This window comes from Notolepis coatsorum, assembly GCF_963971535.1.
Source record: "Notolepis coatsorum genome assembly, chromosome: 1".
NCBI lineage: Eukaryota > Metazoa > Chordata > Actinopteri > Aulopiformes > Paralepididae > Notolepis > Notolepis coatsorum.
This window is the reverse complement of record NC_140165.1, coordinates 151,446,496-151,471,027: the sequence shown is the minus strand read 5'-3', so window position 1 is coordinate 151,471,027 and position 24,532 is coordinate 151,446,496. Positions and strand designations below refer to the sequence as shown.

At 42.1% G+C, this 24,532-nt stretch overlaps 1 protein-coding gene across 3 annotated transcripts in view; it reads left to right on the top strand.

The window, feature by feature from the left end:
• The first annotated feature begins 4,405 nt into the window (after positions 1-4,405).
• Positions 4,406-24,532, top strand: part of gapvd1 (GTPase activating protein and VPS9 domains 1) — a 136,426-nt gene continuing 116,299 nt past the window's right edge. For all 3 annotated transcript variants that reach the window (XM_084327273.1, XM_084327272.1, XM_084327271.1), the window contains exons 1-2: positions 4,406-4,540; positions 5,389-5,455. The gene's annotated coding sequence lies outside the window, so the exon portion shown is untranslated. The remainder of the gene's footprint in view (positions 4,541-5,388; positions 5,456-24,532) is intronic.

Genomic DNA, 24,532 nt, shown 5'->3' with positions numbered 1-24,532 from the left:
ATTTTAGTCAGTCAGAGAGAGAGATATGTTAGGGGTATTGTTACATTCAACCTGAGCGTAGCCATCACTGAAATTGAGGTTGGTGATCTTAGTTTGGAAACCGTTATATTGACTGGATGCTCATGATATATTCGTTGCACATCTATTAATGCATTATGCTTGTGAAACAACACTGTCCTAACTCATCCATAAGACACAATTGAATAAAGTGCTGCTGAAAGCGTTGGGTATACAATGACCCCATTTCCCATATATATCAATAATAGTAATTATAGGCAGACAGGTGGGTATACTGTTAATGGCCAGATAAAAAGGTTGTCATACTCTGCATTCCGTCTGATGGGTCCCCACATGACAACAGTAGGCTATACTGACTAGATGTTAAGTTATGACCCTCTTATTTCACAAGCACAATGAATTCATAGATTCATAGAGTAATGAATATGTTATAAATGCTCAGTTCATGAACTGTGTTGTTTTATAATAATATTTTGTGATTTTGAAGTTGAGGAGTTCCAGCACTGATATGACTCATAAATGTCATGATGTCATGTATGTTGTGTATGTCATAAATGTCACTATGAATTGAAAATGGGGGACCCTGATGTAAACAAGACAAACGTCTTTCTCTGGTCTGCATCCCCTTAACAATTGTGTGTATTGAGCCGTACTGTATTGTACCCATTCTGCAATCTGTTAAATAAAGTTTTCATTCATTCATTCATTCATTCATTCATTCATTCATTCATTCATTCATTCATTCACTCTGGAAAGCCAGCCAACAAATACGAACTACAGGAGGAGCTGCGACATACAGCAGTATAGGTTTGCAAGAGGCTACAGTATATCACTATGGGCTTAAGAATACAGATCATATACTGGTAGTTTCTCTTAAGTTTAGACAGGTGAATGTTGACATACTGTGTAAACATGGAAACAATACTGTAGACTGATTGTTATGCATCTGATATTATGTACTATGTTATATTAGGACTGTCTATTGAGGATATGAGGATAAAATACCAATATGTTTCATTTTAGATCTACCGAATCAACCTACTCAATGTCCAGATGGGGCAGCTTGAGAGAAAAACACCCTCCCTCTCCCTAGAAGTCAGTGTCATTACAAACATAATACAGCTGTGTCATCAGCGCAAAGGGTTAACAATATGAGATATATGGTGAGGGCATCCCAAGTCGTTACATCTTAAGACCTCCTAAAATAGTGGTTCTCAATGTGGGGTTCTGGGGACCTCCAGTGGTCCACGGCCAAATGTGTATCAAGACACAAGAAAAAGATTGACACCCAGGGTTGTAAAATGTAGGTGATATTCAAAGGGAAACTTTCCATGGGAATTAACGGGAATGTGTGGAAATGAACAGGAATATATCAATATATGGGAATGAAATAGAAACATGCAGGTTATTTACACAGGCTGTATTTTCCACGTCATATCATATGCGGATAGAAAATAAACCTTTTAACATATCATAAGCAGACATAATTGAAAACCCCTCTAATAGAAATAAACAACAATGAACAATTTAGTTATGAGTTGAACTCTTCTTATTCAGATACCTTGAGGTGAAAGCTCAAGGGACCCATCTTCACCACCCAACATTTAGCTTTAACTTTGGAGCAATATTTAGCCCCTTTAAGATAAGATATTAAGGTATTCCTTTATTGATCCCCTTAGAGCAATTCATCATAGCAGCACAGGGAGGGGAGGGGAGGTACAGGTATGGGCAGGGTAATAGAAAAAGACATAAATATAGACAATAAAAATGAGGGCGGCTGGGTGGCGCAGCGGACATTGCGCTCGTCACCAACGCAAGAGACACCGGGTTCGAATCTGGCTGTCGGCGTTGCCTCCGGCTTGGGCCAGCCGTCATACTAAGCAGAGTTAGCGGGTGGGAAGTCGAAGGGTGGTAGTTTGGTCGGTCGTTGTGAACAGCGACTCCTACAGGTCGGTTGGGGCGCCTGCACAACAAAGTCAGGAAAATGGCGGGGGCTGTGTGAGCCTCCTACACGTTACTCCTCGCCAAATGAGAGTCCGTGCTGCAGGTGAAAAGATGTGACAGGCTGCCTCCACATGTATCGGAGGAGACATGTGATGCAAGGCTTCTATCCTCCCTACAACCGGCCAGTGGGGGGCATATGTGAGCAACGATCAGGACAGGGGAGGGAGAATTGGCACGAGAGGTAAAATTGGGATGGGGAGAAAAATCACAGGAAAAAAGGGAGGAGAAAAAGTAGATAAAAAAAATATATAGACAATAAAATTAAATCTGAATATAAAATATGAGAAAATTAAACAGTATAAACAAAGGTGCAGATGAGGGTCTGTACCCTATTGGTCCTAATATTCATTACAGTCCATGCAGGTTTTGGTGGTTAAGAGACACACTTAGTGGTTAAGGGTCAGACATTTTATTTAAATTTTGTAATGATCCTTTTCCTCCTTCTTTTTCCGTTTTTTCTCCCCTCCCAATGTTAGTCGTTATGCCAATTCCCAATCCCCTTCCTGGTCGTTGCGCACTCTACCCCCTACTGTCGGTCTGGGAGGGCGGAGACTATCACATGCTTCCTCCGACACATGTGTACCCAGCCCACCACTTCTTTTCACCTGGCAGCGCGGACTCTCACTGAGAGAGTGTAACGTGTGGAAGGTCACACTATACCTCTCTTAGATCCTTCCCTCGCTGTGCAGATGCCCCGACCGAACTGTAGGAGTCGCTGTCCACAGCGACCCAGACCCACCCACCGGTTTCCCTCCCGCTGACTCTGCCAATCGAGCCAGTATGACGGCCGGCGAAGCCGGAAGCAACGCTGACAGCTGGATTCAATACCAGTGTCTCTTGCGTTGGTGACGAGCGCCTTGTCCGCTGCACCACCCAGCCGCAAGGGTCAGACATTCTTAATAGTCAAGTTCTACAGCCAGCTGCTGGCAGCAGTCCATGGCCCTAGTTGTGGAGCCTGATGGCCGCTGGCACAAAGGACTGGCCGAGGCGGTTAGTGGAGTGTCGGGGGTATGAGTCTGTGGCTGAACATGCTCCTCAGCTAGCTCCTCATAGAAGGGGCGGGAGGGATTCTCCAGGATAGCAGCCAGCTTCCTTCTCATCCTCCTCTCTGCCACCACCTCTAGTTTGATCAGCTCGACTGCCACAGAGCTAGCCTTCCTCACAAGCTTGTTCAGTTTGTTGGTGTCCCTTGAGTTGATATAACCCCCCCACCAACATTCAACGGCAAAAAAGGTATGTATGATATGCTTGGCATCTACAGATTCTTCAAGGTCTCTAGTTTCATATGATACCACCACTACCTTTGCGCCAATTTTTAAATGGAGCTACAGCCTCTGAAACAGAGCACTGCATTGGTGTGCAAGATGCTGAGAATTATCAGTACATCTGATACAAATGCAATATCAATGGGCCACGCTCCCGTCTGTACAAGCCCTGAGATAAATGCTGAAACCTACTTTGGGTGCACTGTGGACTAGGTTTCAGTGTTTATTTCAGGAGGGCTCCGATAGTATTAAGGAATTCTGGACTAATATCTAACAACAAAAATCCTCACAGGTAGAAGGCTCTGGAACAAAACATTTTGGTCCCCTGGTAGAGGACTTGGACAGCCTCGATCTTGGCGTCTCTGATCTTCACTGGAGGTCGATGAATCCAGGGGACTGGCATCTGGTGGTGTACTGTGAACTGATGTCATCTAGTGCTCTTCTGCCACCCTGTGGACGTTGTTGGTGTTGCCAGTTCTGCAGCAGATTCTGCAATAACAAGTCTGTTGCACTGTAGTAGCCTACTCAGTCAGTGATGGCTGGGCTGGGCAACTGGTGGCCACAACCACAACCGTTAAATCTGGCTCCTGCATCAATGTCTCACCTATCTGTGAATTTGAAGTAATCTCAGATGAACACAGTAGTCACTCTGTCTGCGACTGCTAGTCACTGGGGCTCTTGGAAGTGTCCTTCGCTTTCTTAAATTCACCAGTCCTTTCTGAATTTGCTGTGACCTCTAGGAATGTCACAGACTATACATCCTATAGTTTAAACCAAGGCTACTTCTGTTACAAGACCATAGCAGGTCTTGCTATAAGATAAAGTGCCTTGGGGCCAGGGCCAATAGAACTCTTAGCCTAAGGGCCTACATTTAAGAATTTGGGGTAACTGTTTTAAGCCTATTGTCCCCACTATAGGTACTATTCAGTTACAATTACAAGGGATTATAGATCATGTCTGTGGATGTCATGTCCCCCCCCAGGGACTACAGTATTTTGCGGCAAATTGCCCACCCCCGCCAAAGATCCCCACTCTAGTCTACAACAACCATGAGCCTTCGCGAGCATCTTTCCTCTGCGCATGCGAGTTGCGCAGGTATCCTCGTGATGACAGCAGATGACAGCTAGTGCTGTTCGACACTGCAGACCTGTCTGACGACCGCTCGCTGCAAACAGTCAACTCTCGTTCGAGAAATCTAATGCTTAGCTGTATCTAGAAAACGGAAAACAACCAGTAGACCACGTCTATACTTGGTACGTTATCGAATTGATATTTGAGTTTTGTCGCTGGCCTCCATTAGCTTGCAGTTTTAGCTAAGCTAACGTTAACATTAGCTTAGCCTATATTGATTTGGCTAGCTAACGCTAGGTAACGTTAACTTGGTTAGCCGGTTATTATTGGCTTTGGCAGTTCGATTGTTTGCTATTTCGTCGCATGTTCACAACAATAACATCAATTATTCTTTGTCGGTATTGACGTTACAGGTGTGTGAGATGGTTAATGTTACCGACGTTTGGCTATCTAATGATTAGTGAGCTGTTTTATTTGATGTGTTTTAAGTTAGCCTGACGTTAGCTTAACAGTAGCTAACGTTAGCGTTAAACTCGACTGCTGGTTTTGATGGCTGGCTAACGTTATGTTTTTGTTTAGCGAGCTCGCGTGGCTATGCTGCTAACGGTGTGTTGGTTTGGCCAGCTTGGACTGGCACTGATTTAAGTTAACACTGATATTACTTACAGCATATCAAGTTCTGCATTTTGCATACGATTGCCCTAGTTAGCAAGCACCAACATGTGGCGTTATAATGCCAAAAGATTAGCTAGTCAATGAGTAAGTAGTTATTAACGTTAGCAGCAATACCTATTAACGCTAACTATTAAAATACCGAGATAGTTGCCAGTGTTGAGTTCAACTAAGGACAGCTATCGTTACTTTATCTCGCCTCATGATTTACCACCTTGGCAGAAACGCCTAACGTCACATTACCCACCTTGGTTCACATTATAGGAGTACCGTTAGTGATTTGCGGTTAACGTTAATTAACGTGACATATTAAAATGCCTATCTAAGCAAGTGGTTCTTCCAACCTCTTTCTCACCAGGGCTCCCTGAAAGAAACCGGACCATACCCTTCAGCCCCCAACCGTTTAGGCGGGGCAGCAGCGTATGGTAATGTGCAACACATTATTTTGTAGGCCACTGGGCCAAAACAAATCAAAGAAAGTACGATTCAATTGCAAGTGTTAATTGAAACATGCCTACCAATGTTTGAAAATGATTAGATTGCTATCCTAGTAGTAGGCCTAAATATTATAATAATTAGGCTACTACTAGTCCCCCCCCACCCAGACGTTTTACTGGCTTAGGAGCTCCTTTCCCTGAACTTACTACATTCACTTCCAGCTGACATTGTTCCTGTTTTTTAGTGACAAGCGATTGAAAGCTTGAATGACTACTCCAAACAGAATCTACTCTGTGAAGATTCTGTTTCCAACACAAGTTGGAAATCACATGCTGTGAGAAATGTGTACTCTTCATTGTGGATAGGCTACTGCCAGTTTAGCCAGATGTACCTGCCTTATATAAGAGAGATATTGATTACTTTGTGCTGAATATTAGACTAATTTCTCCAAGGTATTTGTGTTCTTTTTTTCATGAATATAATGTTTGCTTCCTATTCTGTTAATGCTAGGGTTGGGCATTGACCACTGAGCCAACATTGTGATGTTTTTCTCCAGTCCACAATAGGGCTGCAGCCAGGGGTGTAGCTCCAGATTCTGGGCCCCATGAAAGAATATTTGTAGGCCCCCAGTGAATGCGAGCGTGCGTAAGCGGATTTATTTTTGGCAATTTTTTTATTGATGAAAACGCATAATATGGTTTTTACCTATACATTCAGATCAGCAGTTCAGCACCTGCACTGTTGGTGGGTGAGCCTAGTAAAGGATGTCACATTGCGTTCATCTTCAATGAATGGACCAATGCAATAGTCTACCAAAGCCCCCCCTCTCTCTCTATATATCTCACACACACACACACACACACACACACACACACACACACACACACACACACACACACACACACACACTTCAGAAACAAACATAGTATCAATGAGAGCATCAATAATACACCTGATTTTTTTTTGGGCCCCCCCCAGTGCTGGGCCCTTGGAATCATCCTAAGCTACCCCCCCCAGCTACGCCCCTGGCTGCAGCTATAGATTATTTTAGTATTTTACCCGTTATTCCATCGATTAATCAAGTAATCGGATACGAAATAATATTTGCTTTAAAGAGCAATAGTAAATATACAAAAGAGAAAATAAGACCAGTCTCTTCCTTTTTTGAATTTTGACTGCAGCATTTAATTTTCTATGGTTATTTTCTTGAGTAACTTAGATATCTTAACATAATAACTAGCCACCATATTGATTTACGTTCTTAACCAGCCATTACATGTAGTCATAATTAACGTTAAGTACATTCTTTACTAGCCATAATTTCAACTAGCAATCATATCATAATGTTAAATGCTAATGATGACAACATTTTGTTTGTTTGTTTGTTTATTTACACATATAAAAACAATTACATATATAATACAATATAATCCACAAGGGATGTGTAGGAGAATTGCCTAAAAATCCTCTAGGGGCTTGCATGTGGCATTCACCAGGAAGCAAAATTACATTATATCAAGATAAAATATAAAATCCCCCCCCCCCCCCCCCCAAACAAACAAACGCACACAAGCAGGCCTACATAGACACCGAAGCAGGCACCCATGCCATACGATTTCTGGTAGAGAAAACAATTAATGACAGGAAGAATATATAATAAAACGAAAATGCAATAACAAAATACAACAAGCCATCAGACCACAGTTTGTAAAGGAAGTCCATATGGGAAGTATTGGTGATCTAGGAGATGAGATTTCAGTGCTCTTTTGAATTTCAGAAAAGAAAAACACATTACCTTGTGTTTGCTCTGCTCTGTGGACTGGTTGCATACACTTGATGCTTTCTGCTGAGATGCTGACGCATTGACGAAGTGCTATTGTGGTAGCCTAGTTAAATTTGACAATAGACACACTGTACAGAGTTTTCCTTTTCTATCGGCTTGAAATGATCCAAAACTTTTGACAATTTCAATTTTCTAGGGCCTGTCTCTCTTTGCTCATCCCTATTTTCTCAATTTTCTTCCATTTTGCAATCGACACCTGCAATATTTTCACGTTCCACAGCGGAAGCGCGTTGTGCAACAGTAATTATCGTCCATGTGAAACACAGTGCACTGTGGGTTAAATCAGGCCTCTGGGCAAACTCGAGGTACAGGTAGTATAAGACATGGTACAGGTGACATAATTATAGTACAGTGGAGAAGTACAAATAAAATGGAATAAAAAAGCAGTGTAAACAATATAACAAATCAATATAATTAACTCTGGACATCAAAGTCAGCTTTATTGTCGCTTCTCATAATGTCAAGACATACAGAGAAATGAAATTGCGTTTCCCCCTTCCCACGGTGTATATAAAAAAAAAATCTAATATAAACATAAAGTAACATATAGGACACTATAAACATTCAGTCATTGCCCCACAATGGTGGAATGAACTACCCACCCCAGATAGGACAGCCAAAACCCGTCCAATCTTTCGCCGTCGACTAAAGACGCACTTCTTCAACCAGGGTTCGAAATTAACAGGGGCTTGGGGCATAATGCCCTTGAAAATGGACAAAATGCCCTCGAAAATCAGTTAAGGGGGGCACTTAATGCCCCCGACAGTTTACTAATTATATATATATATTTATCCGGTAATGGAGCGTCTGTGTATCGTACGGTTCAGATGACGCGCAAATAAAAAAATTCATTTGGCGGAGCCGGTGTTCTGCACTGGCTGCAGGCAGCAGCAGCAGCAGCACTGCAGCCAGGTGCTAGTCAGTTTGTGTAAAAATGGCACGCACAATATAAATCAATCTTCATTACGACTTTAAAAACATAGCCATTAACATTACATAGGCCTACACACATCTTGCCATAGCGTTAGCAGTTTGTAAACACAACGCACGTTTTAACTATGGTAGCCCGACGCAGCCCGCAAGCTAATACTGTACAGTCAATGAAATGTCACCGTAGCTACTAGCTACTGTAGCAGAGGAGGAAATGGGAGTCTGAGAGGCGGGGTGTTTAAAGACAATGATAGGCGTTTATTCAACATCCAAGAAGGCTAACATACAACTGTGTTTTACTAACTCCAACCGGGACTATTGCCGCTTTTCCACTGCATGTTGATGTTATGAACTCCTCCTAACGTTACCGGAGCTGATAACATTGCCTGAGCTGGTGGTCCGTGACGCTAAAATGTCCGTGGGGACCCGGCGCCAACCCATACATAGTTCCAACTCACCGAATTACGTAATCCACCACAGTTGCACTCAATATTTAAATAATGTTAGTCTAAATAAATGTAGACAGAAACATTATAATTTCAAGCAGAAGGGAATTTAAACATGGTTGACATTGTTTTTGTGTGTTTATATTAAAGAAAGGAAAGTCTAGTGCTGGCTGAGCATATTGTTTGTTTGCACTAAGTTAATACTTTGACAAATGTAGCCTATATTTTTCAGTCAGTTCGGTCTTTGTGTGCCAAACATTATTTAAGGCTGTAAACACTGTAAACCTTTTATTTTATTTTTAATAAATGAGAAGCATGTTTAGATTTGAGTGTTAAATTCTTTTTTAATAAAAATTAACGTATATCGAACTGAAAACCGTGACCCCAAAATCGTGATACAAACCAAACCGTCCATTTTGTGAACCGTCCCACCCCTACCGTTTATCATACAAATTCAGTGCCCCCGAAATACAAAAAAAAGCCCCCGAAAATCAATTAAGGGGGGCAAAAAAAGCCCTTGATTTCTTTTTTTATTTCTAACCCCGTCTTCAACCATTATCTGAAATAAAAAAATCTAACCCTAACTAACCTTACTATCATGCACTTGTCCTAATAAACTAACCTACACTGTAGCACTCAACACTTTGATGAACATTGTTACTCAGCTGATAGAGTTGTGCCCTTCCTGATGACTTGTCGTACAGAACTTGTAAGTCGCTTTGGATAAAAGCTTCAGCTAAATGACTAAATGTAAATGTAAACATAAATAACATAGGGACAGAGCAGAGGGTAGCCGCTGCGTCTGCTCGCGCCGCCATCTAAACATGTGCATATGGGCATTGGGCAACAAGGTGTTAGATGAGGGTATGTATGCCCTCTCGGTTATATTTGGTCACCATCACTGGACGAGTCTTCACGACATGGCAAAAAAAAGTAAGGAACGTGGAGAAAATGTACCCAGAATGAGGCGTGGTCCCACCTGGTTTGGCTGTTTGAGCAGGTTCCAGGTGTCTGAGCTGAAAATGCCACCGTGTCTGCCGTCAAAGGACCTGTTTAGACCCCCAAAAATATTTTAAATATTTTTTGGAGTGGTGTGTGTCCACAGAAAAGACCCGGTTTTTGTGTTCACGTACATATATTTATTTTTACCTTTTAGGCACAGAGATAAGGAATTTCCCAGGAGTGCCTTTTATGTTATAGGGAGGAAAAGTAAGGAAAGACCGGGTGAGGAAGTGATTATGGCTGTGAATGGACTCAAAACATTTTGCAATGTTTTGAGTCCATTCACAGCCATAATCACCCATTGCGATGTTTCACTGTGTACATTGTCATATGCCAATTCGGGAGACAAAAGCCCAACCCTAGTTAACACTTTCGCGGCCAACCCTATATGTTATTGGGCACCAACGGTTAACGGCCAAAAACGTATATATAGTTTTCCCTTTTTTTCCGATTTAAATATCCTATTCAATGTCAGGGACCTGTATGTTGCCGTTAAAAGGCATACTGGGACTCCGAAGGTGCAGTACCGGCCAGATCCTGCTAGTAGGCAGTATTTAGAGTGCAGTAGACCCTGTTCTAGACCGGGTGCTACGCTTAAACCGCTTAGGGCGCACTAGGGCTTCACTCGATCGCATTGAATCTTTTTCGGACCCCCGATCCATATGTTGTGGTGGGTTATGTCGTGGACCAGATGGACATAGGATGGACCAGATGGTGATTAAATAATACCAGTGCATACATTAAAAAAAATTAAATCTTTAAAAATATATAAATTATACTTTTTTTTTTTATACAGCTACTGTTTTATATATACTGTTTTTTTTGTAATAACTAGAAAGTAATGGTATTTATTCAACAACAGGTGATTGATTAATGATACTAATACAAATCTATACTGAGTATGGGGCTGCAGCACTGCAGATATATCCTACTCCAATGATCAGGGCTGTACAGTGCGATGATATCGTCGCGAATTGCCCCTTTAATTGGCCGTTGCGATTGGTAAATATTATCTGGGGGCGGGCTTGCGAGTAGTGCTTTCAAGCCTTGGATTCGCATTTCACTCCTAAATTATCCAAGGCGTGTGATGACGCGATGCCGTCACTCACGCGAGCTGAGCAGTGAGCACTCAGCAGGTATGATCAGCGGGAACAATCGACTGAGCACTCACTCTGATAGACTGGCTGATTTAGCTATGAAGAAAAGTAACGTTAGTATTGCTTCATATTTTCGACGCGCGACCTCCTATAGTGAGCCGAACTGAACTGAACTCAGACACACGGAGAGAGCTGCGGCATCTCCGTGTGGCTGTTGTAAACACTAGTCTCTAGTGGGACACTGGGACCTCGGTGAGCCTGCCAGCCGGCTAGCTACTGATAGCTATCAACAAATGCTCCAGTAAGTCTAGTAGTGCATGATAGCTTGCGTTAGCTTACTGTTCAAAACGAAACGTCCCATTAAACTAAATAGTTCAGATAGCTCCGTCCTGATATCAATGTCTTATAACACTGAGTCGATGCGTATTCGAGCTGAGGGCACGCTGAATAGTCAATAGGGACCAGCTGCAGCGCCGGAGAATCCTGGCCGTAGCTGGAGGCTACAGTATAGGGCCCAGCTGCAGCTCCGGAGAATCCTGGCCGTAGCTGGAGGCTACTCAGTACACACAGACAGTGGAGCTGGTTGCATATAGCGAGCATTTAGACTTGTTGCGTGGTGGCGATGTCTCGCAGATAATACAACTACAAGTATGATTATATAATATATATATTTTATAAAAAAATAATAATTATATAATTTTTTTTTTTTTTTTAAATCAAAAACAATCGATATAAATAATGGTAAAATTGTTATTTAAGAATTTGCCCCTAAAAAATATTTTTTGCCCCTAAATTTCTCATTTAGGGGCAAGTGTGCCCCTAGTGAAAAAGCTTAGCGTACAGCCCTGATGATCCACACACGGACATTACACGGTGTTGCACTCGCTACCCAGTGGCTCTGCAGATATACCCTACTCAGTCTACAAGGCTCCGTTGAAGTAGCACAGAGGATCTGTTGTGATTTTTGCACAATAAATATTCAACATTCTCTTTTGAGACTCCGCCTCAGACTCTTATCATTTGGCACTAAAAGCTAAACATTGTCACCGATATGGCTGTCCGCAACATGTCATTAATTGTGTACGTGAGGTGGTTCAGTGACGACTCTAACGTGAGCTAGGTTAGCTAGCATGAGCTACAGAGAGATGGAAAGACTAACTTTACTGGTGAAAATGTGATTTACGTTGGAATACTCCTTTGCCAACTTGCTGTACTTTGCTTGCAGGTCTGCAGCCATTATTGCTGGATTATGAATAGCCCCAACTTTAGCCAAGGTAACGTTATGGCTAAACCTTTAACGTTAGTTAATGCTAGCTTTCGGTTAGCTGTTCAGCTAATGCTAATAATAACATCAGAGCTCCCCGTCAATACCGCTCTGTCGGGAGGATGGCATTTAAGAAAGTATCTGCTGTTAAAATGACAAACAGCATTGACACTTTAATTTACGGTCGGTTAAACACACGTTTGTTTTATAATGCTCACAGCAGACCGCAGTGTTGTTGATAAATTTCGTGGGGCCGGGGGGATTTAAGTTCTGCAAAAAAAGGTTCCGCATAGGGCTGGGCGATATGGAAAAAAATCATATCCCGATAACGATATGATAATGTTATCATATTTCTCGATATCGATAATTATCGAATTGTTATAAGTATATATATATATATATATTTTTTTAACAACAGATGTATGTTTATTTTGCAGCAATTCTTTGTCATTGCCGCCATCTTTAGTGTTACATCCCCTCACACTCCAGTTCTCAGGCTGCAGCTGGTTTAAAAGCGAAAGTAAACCGGCTTCTCTGCTGGCTGTGGCTCCAGGGGAGTTGAACAGTTCTGGCTCTGCTAGTTTCTTTTCTATCTTTTGGCGCTTTTTTGGTGGACAAACCACCGCACATGTGCACCGTGACTCGTGACTGGAGTCTAGCTCTGCTAGCGCACACAGCCTACTGTGTACAGACGGTTTCAAACTGTATTTTAAATTAGAAAGCAAACAAAATAAATGGACAAGAGAAAAATAAATCTCAATTTGGTCAGTATTGTCATTTGGACAAGCAAAGCCATTACTTTAAAGGCCAACCTTCATGTTGTATTTTTGTTCAATAAACAATGTGGACTAGGCCAACGGTGACTTTCATGAAGAAGGAAAAAAAAAGTATTGAAATTGACCCAGTTTTAGCGTTTTTAATCAAACATTTTGTCTGCCCAACACAATCACCACGCACGTGGATATTTTAATCAATGGTTCATAACGTGCGTGTGTAATCGAAATGATGTCGTCACAACAGGTGCAGGGCACCAGGGGGCTCACCAGGGGGCGCTGAGAGTCACACACAGCTAGTGGCAGGCACTGAGAGCCTTGCTACTACTAGCCGAATGAAAATGTATCTGTTTCACCTAACACTATTGCTCCGTGATCATAGCCATCCATCTCTAAAGCTAACCACTATTTGTAAAAGCCACAACCACGTTACCATATTTGTAATAATGTAAATCATTGTGTTGTTGTACATATTGTGTACACCGTTATAAGCTAACATAGCTTATAGCTTGGTAGCTATTGTGCTAACAACATATCCTGACGTCCGGCTCGCTGGCCGGTGTGAACGCCCGACACAAAATGGTTCTCTCCTCTCTGTACACCCCCGTCCCCACGGGTACCCTGCCGGGGAGCCCATGGACGCGACAACGGCGGCAGCCGTAGGGTGCTCGAGCCCGCCGTAACGCTAGTGGTACACGATAGCTATGAGCTAACTAACGCTACGGCCGCCGCTGTTGTCGCGTCCACAAGCTCCCCGGCAGGACACACGCGAGAACGGGGGCACACAGAGGAGAGAACCACTATAGCTCCGCAGGGACGGCGGAGCTATAGGCTAACGTCAGTGTAGTGGTCCCGACTGTAGAAGGGACGGCGGAGCTATAGGCTAACTGTGATGCACCGAGTGGGCCACCATTGATCAACATGCAGCGACGTGTAGCTTGCATGATGCGTGTGCAGTGCTTTGCCACACAGGTCTGAGAAGAGGACCTGCACATGATTTTACTCGTTCCCCAAACTCCTCTACATGCCCCGATCTCAAATGGTTCACGACAGTAGACATAATGCTAACGTTAGCCAGCGCCATATATCGAGTAGTACTATGACCCGGACGGGCAAGGCATACGTTTCCTGAAGTGACGTCACGGCCGTGCTAGCGTCTGATAAGCTTTTAGATTCGGCTCATTAATATGCACCTGTAGTGACGTCGGCGTTTGATAAGCTTTTTTGATTTGCGCGTGCATGTTATTCGTGCGTGGACCTTTTTAACTCTTTCGGAGTGGCATTTCCGGTGTCAAATGGAAAAAAATAAATAATGAAATTATATACCAATGATGTAAACTACCCATAATTGATCAGTAGGGTTTAACCTGGATGTTGGGCTTTAAGTTGCAGGCAATAAAGACAAGTCTGTCCACTGTCTCTGGTTTTAAAATTGCCCTGTTGCAGGTCAAAAAAATAATAAAAAAAAACGATTTTTCGATTTTATTTATTTTGATATTCGATATCGATTATAAAATATATCGCTATCGTTATATCGCCCAGCCCTAGTTCCGCACCGTTGCAATCGTACGGTGCACAGCCCGTACTGTACCGGAGGACCACATTGACGCGGTACAGTACGTATCCGCGTACCGTTACACCCCTAGTTGCGCCCTATAACCAGCCTCCCAGGAATTAGCCCGGATCATTCCGAAATTATACTTGTATTCACCACGGGATAACGCGTGAACGTATTCATGAAAACATTTATTCTTTTTTACATCTTGAACGGAAGATAGTTACTGTCAAATGACCATGGTATTGTATCCATAGCTATAATATAAAATTTAGCTCTACAAACAAGGTGACGCAGTGAAACTATGTAATGGAAACCTGGCCCAGCTAGAGCTAGATGGGGAAATCGAATGGCCGTGAATGTGTTAATGCACTCAATTCATTGCAACAGTAACAATTATGAGAAGCTGTAACAGGTGACCAACCATGAGAACTCCAGACCTGTTTTGAGTAAATGGCCTTCGGTATGCAATGCAAAGTTATACTAGATATATAATTTTACCGTTTACAAAATAACTTAATTTATTGGATGAGACATCAAACAAGATATAGCAAATAAATATTTTATTCTGTATCAGAACTGTGTTGTTGGGCCACTTGTTACTTACTCTATAGACCTAATGCATAGTAGAACAGGTAGAACCGTTTGTCATTTTTTTTGCCCAGCACTCGAGACATTGTCCTGCAGTACAGGATTATGACTAAGTTAGCGAATGCTTTCACAGAGGCTCACATTTGTGTTCTCAATATTGAGGCACTTCAGCTATAACTCATTATATACATTTAAGTATATTTCACTACAGGCTCTGATCTTGTTTAGACTGTACTGCCCATAAAATATTGGAGGTTGTGCTGGTTAGGGTTAGATGTCACAGATATGCTGTTTCTTGGTATATTCGCCATCCATTTATTTATAGTAAAACACAAGATACCTGTGGGTTGTAGATAAGGGTCCAATGAAGAAACCCAATCCTGGAACTACACAGTACACACTATGAATGTACATGGCCTCTACAGCATTGCCAACTTCAACAGACCCGTGCTACATACTGTACCTTACCACATGGCCCATAATGGCCACCACACCCCAATGTGTAGATGGACAGTGAGAGCCGCCAGTGCATTCCCAGGGTTATCAAGTTGGCACCATTGTGAAGGAAGACAAAATGAGAGCAACATGGAATGCGGCACAATAATTTTTATCTCGATCTTATTTTCATGATCGTGGGAAGACAAAATCGTAATTGTAATTGAAACTCTGATTAATGAATGAATGAAAACGTTTATTTTTGAACATGTATTCTCCACATTCCTCCAAACAAATCACAATATAAAGCTCCGTCAAACAGAACAATCATAATGAAAAAAATTATAAACAAAAAAAAGTCAAGAGCAATGTAGTTACTAGTTAGTTGTCATGTTCAAAAAAGGAGTAGAGGGAAGCTAATCCCTACCCCCTTACATTTACATTTTTCTTCCATACATTTTACTTGATATAACATAAATTAGTATAATACATTATATAATATACTTTTACTTATAGTACAAAAAAAACGTGAATCGCTTGACAGCAGTAAATACAATAAAACACTACATAACACAATATAACATAACTTTGTTTATCTGCATTACTCATTTCTATATTTCTCTAATGTGTATTTTTTAAGCTGCTTTTTAAATTGTGCAATATGTTTACCCATTTTGATGTATTCAGGTAAGTTATTCCACAACTTCACTCCACAAACGGATATGCACATGCTTTTCAGCGTAGTGTGTACCATTGGTTGTTTAACACTTTAATCGCCATGGGTTAAATTCATAATTTACCATCCCTCCCCAGCTCTATTTGTCTATGGAGAAGTTCCCCTTCTTTGCAGGGCTATAACTTTTTAAATTCTATTGCTAAATTGCCATTATTATGGCCCATTCAATGTCCTATATGTATTGTTCAGGGTGTAGCAACGTTAAACTTTTTCATTCACATATTCATACTAAAATATGGTCTAAAGTATAAGTATGTTTTTATCGTTTTCTGCAGCTTTCTTCAGAACGTGATTTATAGCCCTAAATGCATTATATTGATGATCAAATACAGTTTGGTAGGAATCTGTGCGAGATAAAAAAATGTCAACTGGACGTGGTTCTAGAAGTTTCTACGCATCATCTGATGATGACCGGATGGGCGGGGGATCGTTTATAATTCCGTGGGCAGCGTTGGATGATTCATCCAGAGTGGGTCATATGTTCATCAGATCAGTTAGTATAGAAGACGTTAGAAAATAACGCTGAATCTTACCGTGGCTTCCTCGCGCCGCTGGCAGATGAGCGTGGAACAGATTTTTTTCTATTATGGGATGGAGAAATGCCCGATCCATTTCCAGGTTGTATAACGATCGATGTTCCCTGTGTCAATACGGAGTCTCTCTAACGATAGCGAGTGCCCGGACCACATATGGATGAGCACTACCGGTTCAAAGGTTAATTTCCGGTTGGCGATCTGCCGATCGGCCACCAGATGGCGCTCTTGAACCGCGAGAGAGTTGAGTGGAGCTTTGCAGTGTGTCTCAGGGCTCCGGAAAGGAAATATGATTTCGATGACAGATTTTTGAAATATTGACATCAAAGACGAGTTACGGCATCTTCGGCAGAATGAGCATGGCTAGGAATGACGTGTAAACTCGTCCACGGCGATCATAGTGTTAAGATTCCCTCAAGTTATATTCTCCTTCCCGGTCTCTGAACCATCTTTGAATGTTGCCTGGGATTAATTTATAACTGACTTTGTATACAATGAGAGCAGTTTTGAAATCAACTAGGTCGATACATTTCAATATTTGTAGCTTTATAAATAAGTTATTGGTGTGTTCATAATATCCTACATTGTTGACTATTCTTATTGCTTTTTTTTTGCATGGTGCATATTAGGGGTGGACGGTATGGTCTAAAATTTATATCACGGTATAATTTGAAGCATAGACGGTAACGGTATATATCACGGTATCATCGGATGATTTTATTTTATATATATATATTTTTTTATAAAATATATATATTATATAATTAGACTTGTACTTGTATTATCTGCGAGACATCGCCACCACGCAACAAGCTCCACTGTCTGTGTGTACTCTAGTAGCCTCCAGCTACGGCCAGGATTCTCCGGAGCTGCACCTGGACCTATACTCGAGTAGCCTCGAGCAGAGCTACGGCCAGGATTCCCCGGCGCTGCACCTGGACCCTATTGTATTGGTATAACGTTACTTAACTGTGCTCAGCAAGCCCTCAGCTCGAATACGCATCGAATCAGTGTTATAAGACATTGATATCAGGAGCTATCTGTAGCTACTGCTAGCCGGATATATAACGTTAATACAACGCCTCAGTGAATTATTTAGTTCAATGGGACATTTCGTTTTGAACGGTGAACTAACTTGCGTTAACGTGAGCTAACAGCTAACAGGTAGAGCTGCCGCGATAACCGCATTACCGCGGTATCGCTGTTGCATCACGCTCACCGCAGAGTTAGGCTGAATACCGCGTCACCGCTGTTTTTTATCATAATAATAAAGTTGGCTTGCGGCTTTGCAGATATACCCTACTCGGTTCCAAGCGACCCTATTGGGTAGAAGTGGTACCAGAAAAGTCATGTGAAACATTGCAGACCACTGACTGGTCAGAAGAGAGACGCGTCACAGTTTGGAGGCTCTGAACAAAAACAGAACGCCGCCATCTTTACTGCCTCGCTAAGGATGCATTTCATTCAGGATTTGTTTGCGACAGAACCAAGTGCAATAAACAAAAAAGAATGGATTCACTGTGTATTCTGCCTTATTTATTGATGAAACAAAACCGACATCAACCCAATTTACCACCGAGCGGAGAGTTTAGTGTCACAACAAATGTGTTAAGTTTGTTGTTGTTATTAGCCTAATACTACCGTCAGCCGATATACACGAGAGGTAACGTTAAACCCGGGTTGCTTGGTAGAATACACAATGAGAGGTAACGTTAGCTTTGGCAGAATAGACGCAACGAGAGTATGGTTAATGTTGTTATTGATTGATTGATTGATTTAAACTGTGTTAAACTCTGGCTTGCTGCAAGCCCTCGGACATGGCTAATTGGCTATGCCCACGGAGCTTTCAGTGTACACAAGCGAGCGGCACCGCCTGCATCCCCACACGGAGACAAACGGATTAGTACCTGGCTGCAGTGGAAAAGGAACGAAGTACCAGGTGCCTAAAGCGGGTCGAGTCGAGTAGGTACTATGCAGTGGAAAAGCGCCATTACACTTTTTTTTTTTTTTTGCGCACTGTGCGGTAATAACCGCAGCGGTAGGAAATATTTCGCAAATTTGTGCGGTAAGGAAAATATCAATACCGCGGCAGCTCTACTAACGGGTAGCACACACGTCTCTACTAGACTTTGTGGAGCGTTTGTTGATGTCAGGAGCTATCGGTAGCTGGCCAACTAGATACCGTTCGGTTAGACAATGCCTCATCATGTATTAATTAAACTAAAAGTGAATAGTTGACTGGGTCATTTTGTAACGGTAGCTAAGCTAATGTTAGCTCAGGGAGACGCCGCCGTCCTCCCGTGTCGCGTCCCACTAGACTACTAGACCCGTGTTTACATGCGTGCGGTAGGGGCTGGCACGCCCACTGCGCGAAGCCTCCTAAATAACTTTTTCCAGTTCGCACATATCTATTATCTATGACTAATTCTATCTATTTTTAGGGGCAAATGCGAGTGAAATAGTCGCGCTGTGGTTACATGACGTCATTGCTATTTTAGAGCTGCACTACCGGTTACACGGTATAGTCAAAATCCATACCGTAGAGCAAATTCATACCGTTTATACCGTTTATACCGTCCACCCCTAGTGCATATTGGCTGTAGAGTGCTTTTGTAGGTATTGCCTAGGGATGCACCGATATGAAAATTTGCCACCGATACCGATTGTTCAACTAACACAATTGGCCGATACCGATATTTGTGGCAAAAATTTTTTTAAATTGGTAATCTTTTTTTTTGTATTTTTTTTCATGAAACTCAAACTACTGTATATTTGTATGTCTCTAAATGTTTTGATGAATTGAAAATGGAGGACCCTTATGTAAAAAAGCCAAAAGTCTTTTTCTGGTCTTCATCCTCCAGTCCACTGAGCTGTACCCACTCTGCAATCTGTCAATAAAGCTTTCAATCAATCAACCAGACAAATGCATAGAAAAGCCCTTATTATAACCAAATAACAAAAAATTATAATATGAAAATGTTTTAGCCCTATGCATGACTATTATTTTAGCCATGGCAACAAATAAAATAATAATAATAAAATGAATAAATAAAATATTAACCCATTCTTTGCCGGAGCTTATATCCATCCTTGTAGCCTCTCTGCCAGCTCTATTTGTCATGGAGATGTTCACCTTCTTTGCAGGGCTATAACTTTTAATTGTATTGCTAAATTGACATTACTATGGCCCATTCAACATAAATCTATCGTTCAGGATGTAGGAACGTTTTACTTTTTCATTCACACGTTCATACAATAATACGGTCTAGAGTATAAATGTTTTTATCGTTTTCTGCAGTATTTCATAGAACGTGAGATATAGCCATAAATACATATATTAGATCATAAAATGGTAAAGAAAAACGCTGAAACTCACCCCAGTCTCCTCTTACCGTTGGGTGATGAGCGTGGAGCAAAAAGATCGCTATTATGGGATGTTGATCTAGGTGATCCAGTTCCGGTTTGTATAATACTAATACATGTCCAATCATGTTGTTTATTGAGTTATGGCAACGGATCAATATGCACAGTGTCTGGATAGAGTCCCGCGAGCGATAGCGAGTGGCCGGACAGAATAAGCACTTCCGGTGACTTCCGGTTTTGGCAACTCGCCGATCGGCCACCAGGTGGCGGTATTGAAGCGTTGGAGAGTTGAGCGGAGTCCTACAACACCAGCGAAGACTCCGTGGGTGAAATGTGAATACCATGACGAAAATATGAAATATTGATCTCAAAGACGCTGTAAGATGTCATTGGCAGATTACGCATGGCGGAGAATGACGTCTTAACACGTCATCGGCGGAGAAAGGGTTAAATAAATAGGCTACACGTCTTTCCTTTTGTGTTACAAATTGTGCTCACCAATATGAACATAGGCCTCTTTACTTACTTAAAAAAAGGAAACATCAAGAAATGTGTTTATGGTATTAATTCCACCATGCCATGTAGCACTATATCTCTCCCAGTATGGTCTGCCGGGCTGCAGCTGGATACTATTGTCTCAACCAGAGCTCTCAACCAATGCAATGCAACAGAACAATTTTGATTGACAGTCGATTCTGCCAATTACGTCACACCGCTTGCTAGGGGTGGACGGTATAAAAGGTATACTGTATAAACGGTATGAATTTGCTCTACGGTATGGATTTTGACTATACCGTGTAACCGGTAGAGCAGCTTTAAAATAGCAATGACGTCATGTAACCACAGTGCGACTATTTCACTCGCATTTGCCCCTAAAAATAGATAGAATTAGTCATAGATAATAGATATGTGCAAACTGGAAAAAGTTATTTAGGAGGCTTCGCGCAGTGGGCGTGTCAACACGCAATTGTCATTTCATAATAAACACATATCACCGCGGCGCACAGCAAGTTTCAATTTCAGTTCCTGGCATTTTTAACCTGTGGAGAAAGGTAAGAGATTTCCCCATCGTTTTTCTTATATGAATTATTCTACGTTAATAAAACATACCTGGTGATCAACTACAGTTTGCTGTAAACATTATATGTGTGTAGTGTTATGATAACGACGGCTGCAGCGGGAGGACGGCTGCAGCAGTGGATTTGCGAATAGCATGCAGCTGCAGAGCCGCAGAGCCAGGGGCGCTTTCAGGTCTGGTCACAGGCTCGCTCAACAGCGCCCGCCACCCAACGGCTGAATTGCCAATGGCTGAATTGGAGTATTGTAACAACAATTACATAATCCAACATATGTGTAAAGGCACAACATATTCCAGTTAACGGTATATTTTTTTAATGATTCGTTACGGCGCAATCAATACTTCCATGCGTTCGGGACCTCCATGTTTTGGGGGTATTCATCAGAAAAATCGGATCCGGGATTCGGCTCCCATCAGTCGGGCAAGAACTGCAGGTTTTCAGCCTCTCAACTCTCTCCTGGAGCTTAACACTTTAACTGCCGAAAACGCCGGAACTCGTCATTTCCCGCCATGCTCAAGTTGCCGAGGACGCCGTAACTCGTCTTTGATATCAATATTTCAAAAATCTGTGATCGAAATCATATTTCCGTTCCGGAGCCTTGACACACAGTGCTGATCTCCTCTCAACCCTCTAGCGGTTCAAGAGCGCCATCTGGTGGCCGATCGGCAGATTGAAACCGGATATCAACCTTTGAACCGGCAGGACTCACTCCATATGGGGTCCGGGCACTCACTAATGTTAGAGAGACTCTGTCTTCACACAGTGAACATCGATCGGTGGAAATAACATGATTTGGACGTATATACTATTATACAACCTGGAAATAGATCGGGCATTTCAACATCCCATAATCGAAAACTGTCTACTCCACGCTGATCGCCCAATGGCCCGAGGAGACTGGGGTGAGTTTTAGCGTGTAGTATTACCGTGTTCGATATAAACTGCTATGATGAACATATGACCCACATTAGATGAATGGTATAACGTTGCCCACGGAATTATAAACGCCCCCTCGTCCCATCCGGTCAACATCAGATGACGTGTAGTAAATTCTAGAAGTACGTCCAGTTGAAATGTTTGATCTCGCACAGATTCCTACCAAACTGTATTTGATCATCAATATAATGCATTTGGGGCTATAAATCACGTTCTGGAGAAAGCTGCAGAAAGAGATGAAAACATACTTATACTTTAGACTATATTTTAGTATGAATATGTGAATGAAAAAGTTTAACGTTGCTACACCATGAACAATACATATACGACATTGAATGGGCCCTAATAATGGCAATCTAGCAATATAATGTAAAAAGTTATAGCCCTGCAAAGAAGGGGAACTTCTCCATGTTAAATAGAGCTGGCAAGGGATGGTATATCATGAATTTAACCTTGGGCAATCAAAGTGTTAAGGGGGAGCCGCGCTCGGCCAATCAGAAACGCGGAAGGCGCTCGGCCAATCAGAGAAACGCGGAAGTGCATGTTGGTTGCCGAAAGTGTTCATGCCGCCCGACCACGGAGATCTATCTCCGTGTTTCGATTCCACCCGTTGTGGACAGAAGGACGGATATATCCGTGGCAAGTTGTTTTGGCTTTTATTCCATTTTAATAACCTATTCAAGGTCGCCGAGCTGCACTGTAGATGTACCCTACTCTTTGAATTTGCCAAAGTGCAATACCGGCCAGATCCTCTTAGGGGCGCTATCGCGATAATAGAGTGTTCCCTGTGGCAGAAGTTGTCTTTTTTTTTTTTTATCTCTAATGTAGTTTTCTACTCATCTGAAGCGATAGCTATTGTCTGTTGCACGGCATACGTTTTGGATTGCGGATTTCACTATGCAATAATGGGATTTATCATCAGCCAATGGACATATCGATCTACCAGATGGCGATCGATAACGGGGAAATGCTCGGGGGGATCCAACCGGCTCATGGTAAGATCTTTTTCACGTAAATTACATGCTGATCAAAGCTTGCTATGATACTCAACCAGCCGACCAGCGTATGTGGCTACTTAGACGAACACGGTTATTGGTAATCAATAATAAGAAACGACGTCCCCCACCCCCCCCCCCCTTTCATGCATACATGCTTTAGGATTGTGCCGATCATATGCAGTTTGAGTTTTAACTGTAGCATCTGTATAACGGAAATGCCATTGGATATAACGTTAGTAGCTATTAGTCCTTTATCTAGCCTTCCAGGAAATATACTAGACCAAATGTCGTATAACGCTTATATTCACGGCGCTATAAAATGAGAACGTATTGATGATTTTTCTTTCTTTAACCCATTTTGAAGGGACGGTTTATGGACTCAATTGACAATGAGAATGGACAGATAGCAATACTATAAAGTATAGATTTTGCTCTACAAACAGCCCCAAGTCTGTTTACAAAAGCTGGTCCTCTAGAGATTTATTAGACTCATCCCAATGGCCCCCAATGTGTTAACACTTTCCGTGCCACTCACGAGATATCTCTTTTTTTTTTTTCTTTTTTTTTTAGCGATCTGAAATCATATTGCATCACCCGAGCCTACCCGAGTATAGCTGAGCGGCGCCGGCGATCATTGTGGAAAAAAGCGGCCCCTGTCGTCTCTAGGGATGGGTACCTTTCACATTTGAACCGATACCGGTACCGGTACCTGTGAATCTATACCGGTACCCAACGGTACCTTTTTTCGGTACTTTAGTCTCAAGAAATTTAATTTACCTACCTCAGTCGTAAAAAAAGAAATCCAAACTTCAAATAACTACAATTTCGACAGTTTTCGGCTTGTCATTGCTCCGACTGCTTTGTTGTTGAATCAAGTCAAATCCTAGGTAAGCATATATTGTGAGTGTGAACGTTGACATGAAAAGAAAAAAAGTAATTCTCACTTGATTCGATACTCGGTAGTACCGACGTGTTTCGGTTCGGTGCCTCAAAAGTACCGAATTCGGTACCCATCCCTAGTCGTCTCCCAGATGACATAAGTGATTTTGGAATGGACTCAATGAAAATTAATGGGGAAAAAAATCCGGTACTCCACATTTTCCAGTCCACTGATCCAGCCGGGGTTACCACAGTTCATTCTGGAACCTCAGATCCCCGCTGATCATGGAGTTCTACTGTATCGCGTTGGATCCCTACACTTATCGATTTTTTCGAATGGTGATCAGGAATTGGAATATACCAGTTGGATACCATCTGATGTCAGGTAAGGACTCTATGTTATCAGTGTTAAGATAATCAGAGTAAGTTTGATGAAGTTATAAGCTGTTTTGTGAAATGTCCGCTTTCGGTTTCACTGTAAAAGTCAGAGGAAATCAACGGGGCGATTATCCGTGCGCGGCTCGAATGTGCTTGCGTGCACGTATAATATTGATCATCTAGCGTTTATTTGAAAACGATTCATAAAAAGGCAGACGAATATCAA